The sequence below is a fragment of the Drosophila montana genome, unplaced genomic scaffold (genome assembly GCF_035044405.1).
Source record: "Drosophila montana isolate Dmon_TW-CO22-7 unplaced genomic scaffold, ASM3504440v1 contig_3200_1, whole genome shotgun sequence".
Taxonomy (NCBI): domain Eukaryota; kingdom Metazoa; phylum Arthropoda; class Insecta; order Diptera; family Drosophilidae; genus Drosophila; species Drosophila montana.
Window position 1 is genome coordinate 3,223,686 of NW_026998080.1, and position 10,442 is coordinate 3,234,127.

The following is a 10,442-nucleotide window of genomic DNA, read 5'->3' on the forward strand; positions in this document are numbered from 1 at the left end:
AAGTATAACTAAATTTCCCCTATAATTCACAATTTAGTATTTACTTTATAAACATATCATAATTAATGACAAGTACTTAAAACAATGAAGCAGATATTCTTTAAACTGCACCTCTCGTCTTTCGCTTGTATCTCCATGTCACTTCAGGGGGAAGAGTATTTGGGTGTCGTTGTGTTTTCGTGCGTTTGCTGACTTGTGCCTTGGCTTTAATTAAAATTTAACTTGATTCGTAAATCGTTTGGCAACAAGTTAAGCATTTCCCTCGCTGATCGCCGCCGCCGCCGCCTGCCAAGCGTCTTGAGTCTTTAACAATATCGCTCTGGGCCTTAAAATAATTTTGATATTTTTTAAAAATACATTTTTTTGTTGCTGTTGCGCCCGATTCTGTCCCCTTTGGTGGTTCAATGCGTTGTGGGTTAAATGTTAATGAACTTGTTGATTATAAATTTGACTACTTTATTTGCCGGCCAGCTAATAGAAGAGGAGAACAGCCAAACGGGTTTCCCCTAGCTAGCCAGAGATAGTTATTAGTTTATATGGCCCCTCGCGGGACATTTTCGTATTATTTTCCATTGGCCATTTTACGAGCTGAGCATTTCTGAGATCTTGCGCATAAAGCGCGCAAAATTGCCAAATAAAAATCAGAAATAAATGTTATAAAAATCGAAAGACCAAATAAGCCGAGAGTCATAACTTTTTTATGACTTCATCACTTTGGGGCAACACGAATTTGCATGCGTTTGCCAGTTTGTCAATTTGGCCAAAACGGGCAAAAAAAAAACACAACAACGCAACGTGTTTTCAATCAATTAACAGATATTTAAACCTTGTTTTTGTGTGTGTGTGTGTGTTTTTTTTTCCTCCAGCATTTATTTTTTCGGTGAGTTTCCGTTGCAGCTGTTGTTGTTGTTGTTGTTGTTGCTGGTGTTGCTGGTGTTAAACAAAGTCGAGCTGTTTAATTTGCGGTTGTAATTTACCAAAATTGTATTTCTCAGCTAATTTGTCAATTTGCCTACGCTTGTTTATGAGCCGGCTCGTTAAAGTTGCTAATTGGAAGCTAATTCCGAAGATTTGCAGGCAAATGCTTAATATCTTACTTTATTGTTTAAACAATTTGCTTAATTGTCGCTTTCCTTGTTGTTGTTGTTGCTGTTCGCTGAAATCGAAAGTTGCGTCCGCATGGTGAAAGCGTTACTCAAAATTGCAGCATCAAGTTTGTGTCCTAAGTCTTTCGTTCGGCAGACCTTGCAATTTTCCGGGAAATTTGGCAAACAGATTAGCAGATTGCATAAGCCAAATAGCCTGCCCGTCTTAACACACTTTTGTGTGGCCTAATCCAATAAAAACTTAAGGCGATTCTCTGAGCTGTGAGCCGTGTGTGTTGGGTGTGTGTGCTGTGTGTTTGCAAACAGACCGGCTAGATTTAAAGGATAACTGGGCAAATCTGTAAATTCGATTAAACCGCAAAGCATGAAAGCAGGCCGAGGCCGAAGCCGAGGCCTCGGCATTAGACAAGCATCAACAATAAATGGCCAAGGACTGGCCAAGGTCCCGCAGACCGTCTCGGACCAGCGCACAGCAAGTGCAGCGACTTGACGGCAATTTGCAACAGCGCCACGGGTTGTCCTCTACAAAGGACAGTCCCTTTTAAATGATTGTGTGGTTTGGACTCAGCCTGCACCCGGACAGACGCAGCTGAGCCACAGAAGCTGCTGGCCGGGCAACAGCAGCAACTGCAAATGGCTCTGCGCTGGCCTTGACTTGGTCTATTCGCAATCGGGCTGCATGTCCTTGCTGCATGTTAATACTAATGATGCTAAACAACTTTTATTGCAAGTCCAGACGTGTGTCAGCTCACATTACATTACAGCCAAGGCCTCCAGAAAGTCATAAAGGAGTCACACGACCAACGGCAGCCGCTTGGGTGGCAACTGGCAATTGGCAATTGGCCTTGGCAAGGGATGCGGACCTTCAATTGAGCTCATCCATCCACTTGCTGCGCGGCTAATTTTTGTAACTTCAAACGTTTCGGCTCCATGTCGGGCGGCCATTTTCCCAGTCGCTGAGAATGTTGCTGGAAATTGTCTAAAATGAAAAATAAAACTAATTTATGAAGCGAGAGAGGCAACAACAAATAACCCAAAACCAGCACCAAAAGGCAACCAAATGGAACACAGAAAATTAAAATCATTTATCATGACACCCAGGTTCATATAAAGTTAACATGGAGTACCTACCTTCTCCTCCTCCTCCTCCTCCTCCTCGTCCGGTTCGCTGGTGTTGGAGTCGGAGTTTAATGATGTTGGCTGGGGTCCCAGCTGGAAAGCGAGAGAAATCCAATAACATTTTAATAACAAAGCTGCACAACAGCGCCATAAATAAGCGTATTTCCAGGGAATGAAGCCCAATCCACACGCTCACAAATTGTATCTATATCTATTCACGCATAGACCCCAAAACCCAATAAATAATTAGCTACAGCTACGCGCCTGATTGAGGATTGAGGCGATTGAGAATCAAGAAATGAGGATTGAGCCGAACACGCCCTCAAAAATAGACGCACACACAGTAGATACAGATACATAGATACACATATATGTATACCTACCAACAACCTTCAAGATGCCTTAGATACTGGCAAACGGAATGGCCCCATCGGAGGAGGGCAGCATCTAAGCCGTACATGGGTTCTCACTTATGTACCTAAGCATGTGTGTGTGTGTGTGATCGGACTGAGATTGTGTAGTCTGATTAGGGTAATCAATTTTTCATTCCAGCCAATGCGCTGGCATGGCCATAAATTAAAAGACGCTCTCCTATTGGTGACTCTCGGAACGGGCCACGCAGCCACAATTAGCATGGGCGTAGAGGGAAATTATTCAACAAAATATTTAATAATTAAACTATCAAATGAAAATGACTTTTAAGTAAAGTAACTGGATGCGATATGAGCAGGTAGTTATACTTATTCAAAGAACAATTTAGCTTTGATTGGATTTTGAAATGATTTATATAAAATACTATTTTTATATTCTGAGTAATTTCCAAAAACAGATGTCAGCTGCTCAAAAGAATATATAAATTTAATTTAAATGAATTAACAGTAATGATTAATCCCTTCTATGTATAATATGTTATACGATAGTTCTAATTTATTTGTTCAGTTTATTTTATATATCTTATCATATCATTCATCTTAAGTAATGTTATCAAGGAAATTAATTAGGAATCAATATATGTTTCAGTATTCAATCATTTTGCTTAGCGTACCCATTAAATGTATTAAAAAATTCAATAATATTAGTAAATAACCATCTAACTAATTTCTTAGTAGTTTCTGCTAAGCTTATAAAGGCGTAAAACATTAGTAATACATTTATTTTCGACACAAGCTATATTTTTTATTTAAATGTTCCAAAAATGTAACCATACTTACTAACATACTTACCTACTACTTACATCCTTGCCTATTAACATCGAATATCAGATGACTAAATAGAAAAATGCATAAAAATATAAACATTGCATATTAAAATGTAATATCCGAAAACAATTTCAGACTCAATGCTCACTGACTGGATTGTCAGGTAAAATAAGTACTTATTTGTTGACGCTTTTAGTATATTTTTTATTTAATAGGTATGAGTATATTCATATATTTAATTTAATAGGTATGAGTCCATTCATACTTTATGAAAGCAGTAATAACAAATTATTCATTGGGTAATTGAACAATGACATTTCATAATTGAATGCTAAACCAAGTTCATATAACCAAATTGATGATTACAATAAATTTTCCGTAATTGCATACTGGAGCCGAATAAATTCTCTGAAATGTAGAATTCTGGATAGTACGCGTATATAACAAGCTATAAGAACAGATCAGAAGAGCAGTTTTTCTCTGTGTCTATTAATAATATGTAAATTATCAATAACTTTTCTTTAAATCGATATGTGTTGATATCCAGCCCTAGATATTTAATCAGATTTCGGAACTTATAAGATTTGATTTGTATCTAAACAAATATCAATGCCAGCTTTAGACCCTGAAAATGTTTAACAATCGAACGAGAATCACAGAATTTATTTAAGAATGCGGCGTGTGTTTTGGTATTATATATGTATAATATACATAGGATTTTAATAAAGCACTCTGGCCTGGAAGACCCTTCTCAACTATAGAATGCCCGAATGTATTGCACCTCATATTCTAAAGACTACAAACCATTAAGTAAGATTGGATATATAATAGTTATGTAAATGTTAAACAATTATCACCCTGTATTAATTACATCAAGGATTTACAAGACTTACACGCGCTTGTGATACACATTTAATCCTACAAATTCCGACATTGTAATTGCCATATAGTTGCGTATATTTTGAGCTATTCCCAAGCCGATCTTGGCGCTCTCATTAAATTGCAAAAAGCAAGCGTAAGCTTACGAGCCGAGTTGATATCAATTGAGAAACCTGTTAATATATCAGGGTTGCAATCAACTTTTAAATCTGATCAGTAAATGGAATGCCTAATGCCTAATGCTTAATGCACACAAAACCGTTAGCAATCAGCTGAGCAATCTGAAAACAGTGTAAATTATAGACGCGCGAAATTGTGCGGTTAAGAAAAAGTCTTAAATCCATAAATTAGCACCTCATTCCACATAATTGGCCCCGGCTGTTGATTGAGGCTTTCAAATGGTCGACGAGGCGTGAGCCGCGTGACGCGTTGCTCGGCTATGGAGGGGCGAGAGAGGAGAGGAGAGGGGAGAGAGGAGAGGTGCCTCGCATGGGGTTGGGGCAAGTGCTAAGTGCAGTGCAAATGTTAACAGCAGCTACGCAGCTTTTCCGCCTAACTAAAGTTTGTTTTTTATTCATTTATCCAATCAAGCGCGACCAGCTGAGACAGCCACTTACATTTACTGTGCAGCTACGCCGGTTCGAGTTCGACTTTGAGTTCCAGTCCCAGTCTCCATCCCAGTTGCCAGTTGGTAGGCCCAGTGCGTCAGTCTCACTCTCAGAGTCAATCTCAGTCTGAGTCCGAGTCCGAGTCTTGGTCAATTCAATCAGTCAAACAGCACGCTGATTAGCAGCTGGCCGGCAGACTAGCCGCCGGGCTGCTCATAGCTGAGCACGTACTAAATGGTTAAATGGCTGGCCAAGTTGGCGCACTTGCTCAATAAGACGAGTGTCCCCTGTCCCGGGTCCAGCATTGACTGGTTAGCAGCTCGTCACGTCAATTGGCAGAAAATTAACGCATTTCTCGCTTTCATCAATACTCTGTAGCCTAATAATTAGACGGGTATATCTAATGCTTACTTTGGTAAATTCAAAATCACAAGGTGTTTCTACTTAGTTAAACTAAATGACTTTAACCGCATCACTAATTCGCATATAAAAATACAAGTAATATATAGGTATGTGTTTGTGTGTGAATGTGTGAGTGTGTGCGTGTGTGCGAGTGTGTATTAGTGTATGCGTGCATGTATGTATGCATTTATGAATATATGTATGCATGAATATATGTTTTCTAATACCAAACGCAGACCAAACTTATTTGTCCCTGTGTTGCAAATTTTAATAAGCAAGTGCTCTACTCCTCGATTCTCAGGAATTCAAGTAGGCTCCCCAGCTTTTCTTGCTTGGTTGTAGTGAAGTGCTTTTATTTTGTTCTTTTTTTGTGTATTTTTTGGTATTTTGATTTGCGAATTTTTTGGTATTTTGTTTTTTATTTTCTTTTGTATGTATGTATGTGTGTATGTATGTATGTATGTATGTATGTATGTATGTATGTATGTATGTATGTATGTATGTATGTATGTATGTATGTATGTACGTATGTATGTATGTATGTATGTATGTATGTATGTATGTATGTATGAATGTATTTACGTACATATGTATGTATGTATGTATGTACGTATGTACGTATGTACGTATGTAAGTATGTATGTATGTATGTATGTATGTATGTATGTATGTACATATATAACATACATACATGTATAAAAAATACATGTATAAAGTATGCAGGCACATTTATATGTACATATGTATGTACATATGTACATATGTGGGTGGAATTTCCCAAAGCCCCGTCTTAACGTGCACCGTTATCACATAAGGTTACTACAGTGAAAATGTCAGCTTCCTAGCTCGTACGTTTTGGGCTGTGCTGTAATATCCAGTTATTCCCAACTGCATTAGAGAGCATTTTATTTTATTTATATCGTTAATGTTATTTTAATGTTTAATTAAATATTATTATAAAAACACTATAACATTGTTTTAAAATATATACATGTAAAATATGTAGGTGACATTCAAAGCCAGAAAGAAGCAAACGTGAACAATGAAGAACAGATCAATGAATTATATATAAGTCCATGAAAAGAGGGTATTACTCAGTCGAGCAGCGTCTCTTATTCTCATACTTGATTGTTTTAAGCACAACAAATGGCAGCTGCTAAGTAGCTGCTAATCCAATTCAAGCCAGTTTCCACTTAATCATGCGATCAGCGAAAGCCAGCCAAATATTGTTATTAGCGATGTGATGATGATGATGATGATGAAAATAATGACGAGGCTAGGCTCAGGCTGAACGCCACCTCTCTGGGGCAATTGATAATGGCGGCCCCAAGAAAATATAAGAAAAGAAGAAAACACACGAACGCACTTTGTAAAGCGCTGATAGGCAAAGCCGCTGCTGCTGTCCGGAGTCGCGTCTAATCGTAAATTATGAGGGAATCATAGACGCGGACAGCCAGGGGCAACAAAGAGTTTCCATTTGAGACCGATCCGATAAGCGGCGGCGGCAGTCCAAACAAGCGACAGCCGAAATGTGACAAGCGGCAAACGACAATGCAACAGGACATTAGTGTCACATTGAACATGACCGCAGACCGAAGCCGATCCCTCGGCCCCTGACCCCTTCTCGGCTGCTGAGGCTGCACTTTGGGAGCACTCGGATGCATTCAAACGTGGCTGCGGGGTTCGGCCGCTTATCACCGGGACAGATGAGTGGAAAACGCAACCGCAGCCTCGGTTGTTAGCAACCTGCACCATTTTTCATGTGTTGTCCGATGTGCGTTGTTTGTTGTCGCTTGTTGCGGGAACAAATGGAGCAGGAGCCAGGGACAGCTCCCGCTGCTGTCGATTGTCATTTAAATGCGCTCTAATCAGGTGGTGGACGGTTGGGCTGCGTGTGTGTGGTCCTCTGTGTGGCTTGTACTTGGCAATTAAAGGCAACCAAAGCCGCTTAAAGAGATGCTGATGATGCCCCTGGCTGGGGTTGGGGTTGGGGGGCCTAAGGCTGCATCTGCATTTGCGTGCGTGTGCATTTAATCGCCGCTAAGGTGCCAAAAGTATCTCTGGCATGCGTAGAATGCGATGCAGCAGCAGCAACAGCAGCGACAGCGACAACGACAGCAGCAGCAACAACAACTACAACAACAACAGCAACAACAGCAGCAACAACAACAAAGATCTGCAACAGTTGCCGATTTCGTTGAAATTCAGAATCGTGAGAGAGTTGCCGTCGTTGCGACTCATTTAAATCTCGTTTGTGGCAGGCATCGGCCTGGCCCTGAGCCTGCCATCGACTCTTGGGCCCCAGCAGCATCGTGTGTGGTCTGCCGTACCAGCAACAAGGCGATTTCAACAGCAACAGCAACAACCTGAACAGCCTGAACAGCCTGAACAGCATGAACAGCAGCAATAAAGCCCCCAATCAACATGGGCATCTACATAAATACTCGTACGCAAGCTCCATTGTCTCTTTTGGCACAGCTGCGTTTGCCCAGTTTCGCGCTTATCAGCCCTGATAAGGCCCCACTTGCAGCTCAACGCCTGCCAATTAGGCCAAGTACTCGAGCTCGAGCTCGAGCTCGAGTTTCAAATGTATCTCAAGTAATTGTATCTGTATCTAACGCAAGTGCCAAGTGGCTGCTAATTGGCATCCACCCGAGCACCAGAGCGCGTATCGCTATCGCCAGGCGCTGACAGAGTATGTCTGAGTAGGTGACAGCCTGCCTTGAGCCCAGCCCGAGCCCGAGCCCGGGCCCAGGGCGCATATCCGACAGCGTGTGGCAATCTGAGGCCGTAACCAAAACAGAAACAGAAACCGAAACCGAAACCATTTTGAACGTCAACACGCGCGATAAGCAACTAAATTATTAACACGAATCCCAAACTGCGGACTGCGAATTTCGAATGCCGCCATCAACTCCCGACTCCCGGCTCCCGACACCCGACGCCCGACTCCCGACGGCTCCCGTTGTTATTTCTGTTGAATTCTCTGCACCCATGTTGCAGCTCCGAATCACTCGAATCGCATTGACTCATAAACTATATCGCTGACGCTGATATGGCGGCAAGCACCTGAGCTTCATTTAACATGAAATCGTTCAAAAATTCAATTTTAAAAGTTGTTCTCGTTCCTCGGCCTCTGTTGCTGCTGCTGTTGCTGCTGCTGTTGCTGCTGCTGCTGCTATTGTTGGCTTACTTTGAAGTGAGGAAATTTCAAATTTATAACACTGACGTTGCCAATCAACAGTGCCTCCCACCTCCCGTATTCCGCTACTGAGCCGATCGCCGACCTTGTTATGGCCTATGAAAACTTAATTTGCCATTGGGGAAAAGCGTGACTACCAATTGAGTTGTGTCTGATTTCCAGTTGGAGATGTGCGCGTGTCAGAATCATGAATAGTTCGAATTATGAAACAAGCCAGAAAGCTTATACAAATTATCAAAATATCAATACAAATTATCAATTAAACCAAGGCTTATCGATCGGTTTCTGCTGAAATATAGTCCATTCAATTTATTTCGCTTTTCTGGACGTCTGTATAAAAGCAATATCTGTCAATGATATTTTAGCTAGAGATAATAGAGTATTCCCCTTCGGAAATTGTCTCGCCAATCGAATATCACGGAATATAAGTCTAGCAAGTACATACGAATATACAAAACCGTATTAGCTCTGTAATCTGAATGTTTAATTTTATAATATTTGCTCAAATGTTGATTTTACCTCCATCAACATTTTATTTTCAAATTGATTACAACTTAATTCTGTTGCGATAAAACACGAAATGTTGCTTGTCCGAATTGAACCTTCGTAAGGATTTATATTCAATTAATTGGCAACATGTAGTTAAGTCTTCATTCCCCACCTTTGATCACCTCTGTATCAGTAGCCAAATACAATTAAACGATCAGAGGCAGACCTCGAGCAGCTTTGCAGCTACATATCTCGGGGTCCAGTCGGTCAGTCGATGATGTATTGCCGGGTTTGTCAAAAGCATCGTGTCAGAATTCGCTACCGCTTCGCAGCCCGGCAAAGAGCTGAGGAGCGAGCGCACCCACGCAATGCCATCGGGGGCTGAATGGTGTGCATAATAAAATTATAAGCGGGATTAGTGTCGCGCTCACAAAGCCGCAGCCAACGAATTGAGACAAACAATGACAGACAAGCCACTGAGCCCGCCGCTGAGTATCAGAAGCCCCAGTGGCTTCCAGGAAGCCCAACAGCAGCAGGGGCAGGGGCAGGGGAGGTACTGCTACTGTGACTGATTGATTTGTGTGTCATGATTTGTGTGTGTGTGTGTGTGTGTGCGATGGCCTTTTCAAGGTGAGCATGGGAGCAATTGTGTCTAGCAGCTCCCCCGGGAGGCGGCGGCGGCGGCGGCGGCACACGGAACTGTTGCTCATAAATCCATAAATTGCTAACGGGGCCTTCAAATGGAAGAAAAAAAACTCAACATATTGTTAAGCGATCTAATACGTTAACAACTGCAATCGTCAGGCAGCAGTTAACATAAAAATCACAGTTCAAGTCACAGTCGAAGTCGAAGTCAAATCAGAGTCAAGGTCCGCTTCTGTTGTTAGCACGTCCTTGTCCTTGAGGACAAACGCGTGCCGAGTCGTGTGACCTGCCATTGTCCTGCCTGCAGCGAGCGCGTGCCGCATCCGACTGACTCCTATTGAAGCTACTTCAAATTGCCATTAAGTTGAACCTTCGAGATGGATCGATTCGGCCTTGGCTTTTCCGCTTTCTACAAATTGCATCCCATGGCATTCGCTTGGCCCTGGCAAATTCACAGCCAGGCTGTGCCCGCTTGTCGCCACTTGGTTCGCGCATTCCACAGCCAGTCTCCCGTCTAAGCATGTACCCTTATATAGAGGAGGTCGGGCGAAAGATATTGGGTGGCTCCACTTCATTAACGGTGATTTGTAATGGGTGTTCCGAGTCGCACACACTGCACACTTCCCGCGCAGCATCGATAAAAATCGTATTAAGCTAAATAAATGCGTTTGCCATACTCAGCCTCAACTGGACACCACGATCCAAGTCAGACTCGCAGTCGGAGCCAGAGTTTCTGTTGGAGGCTGGGCATTATTAATTTGCAATTGCGGTACCGGTGCGAGGCCATAGATCT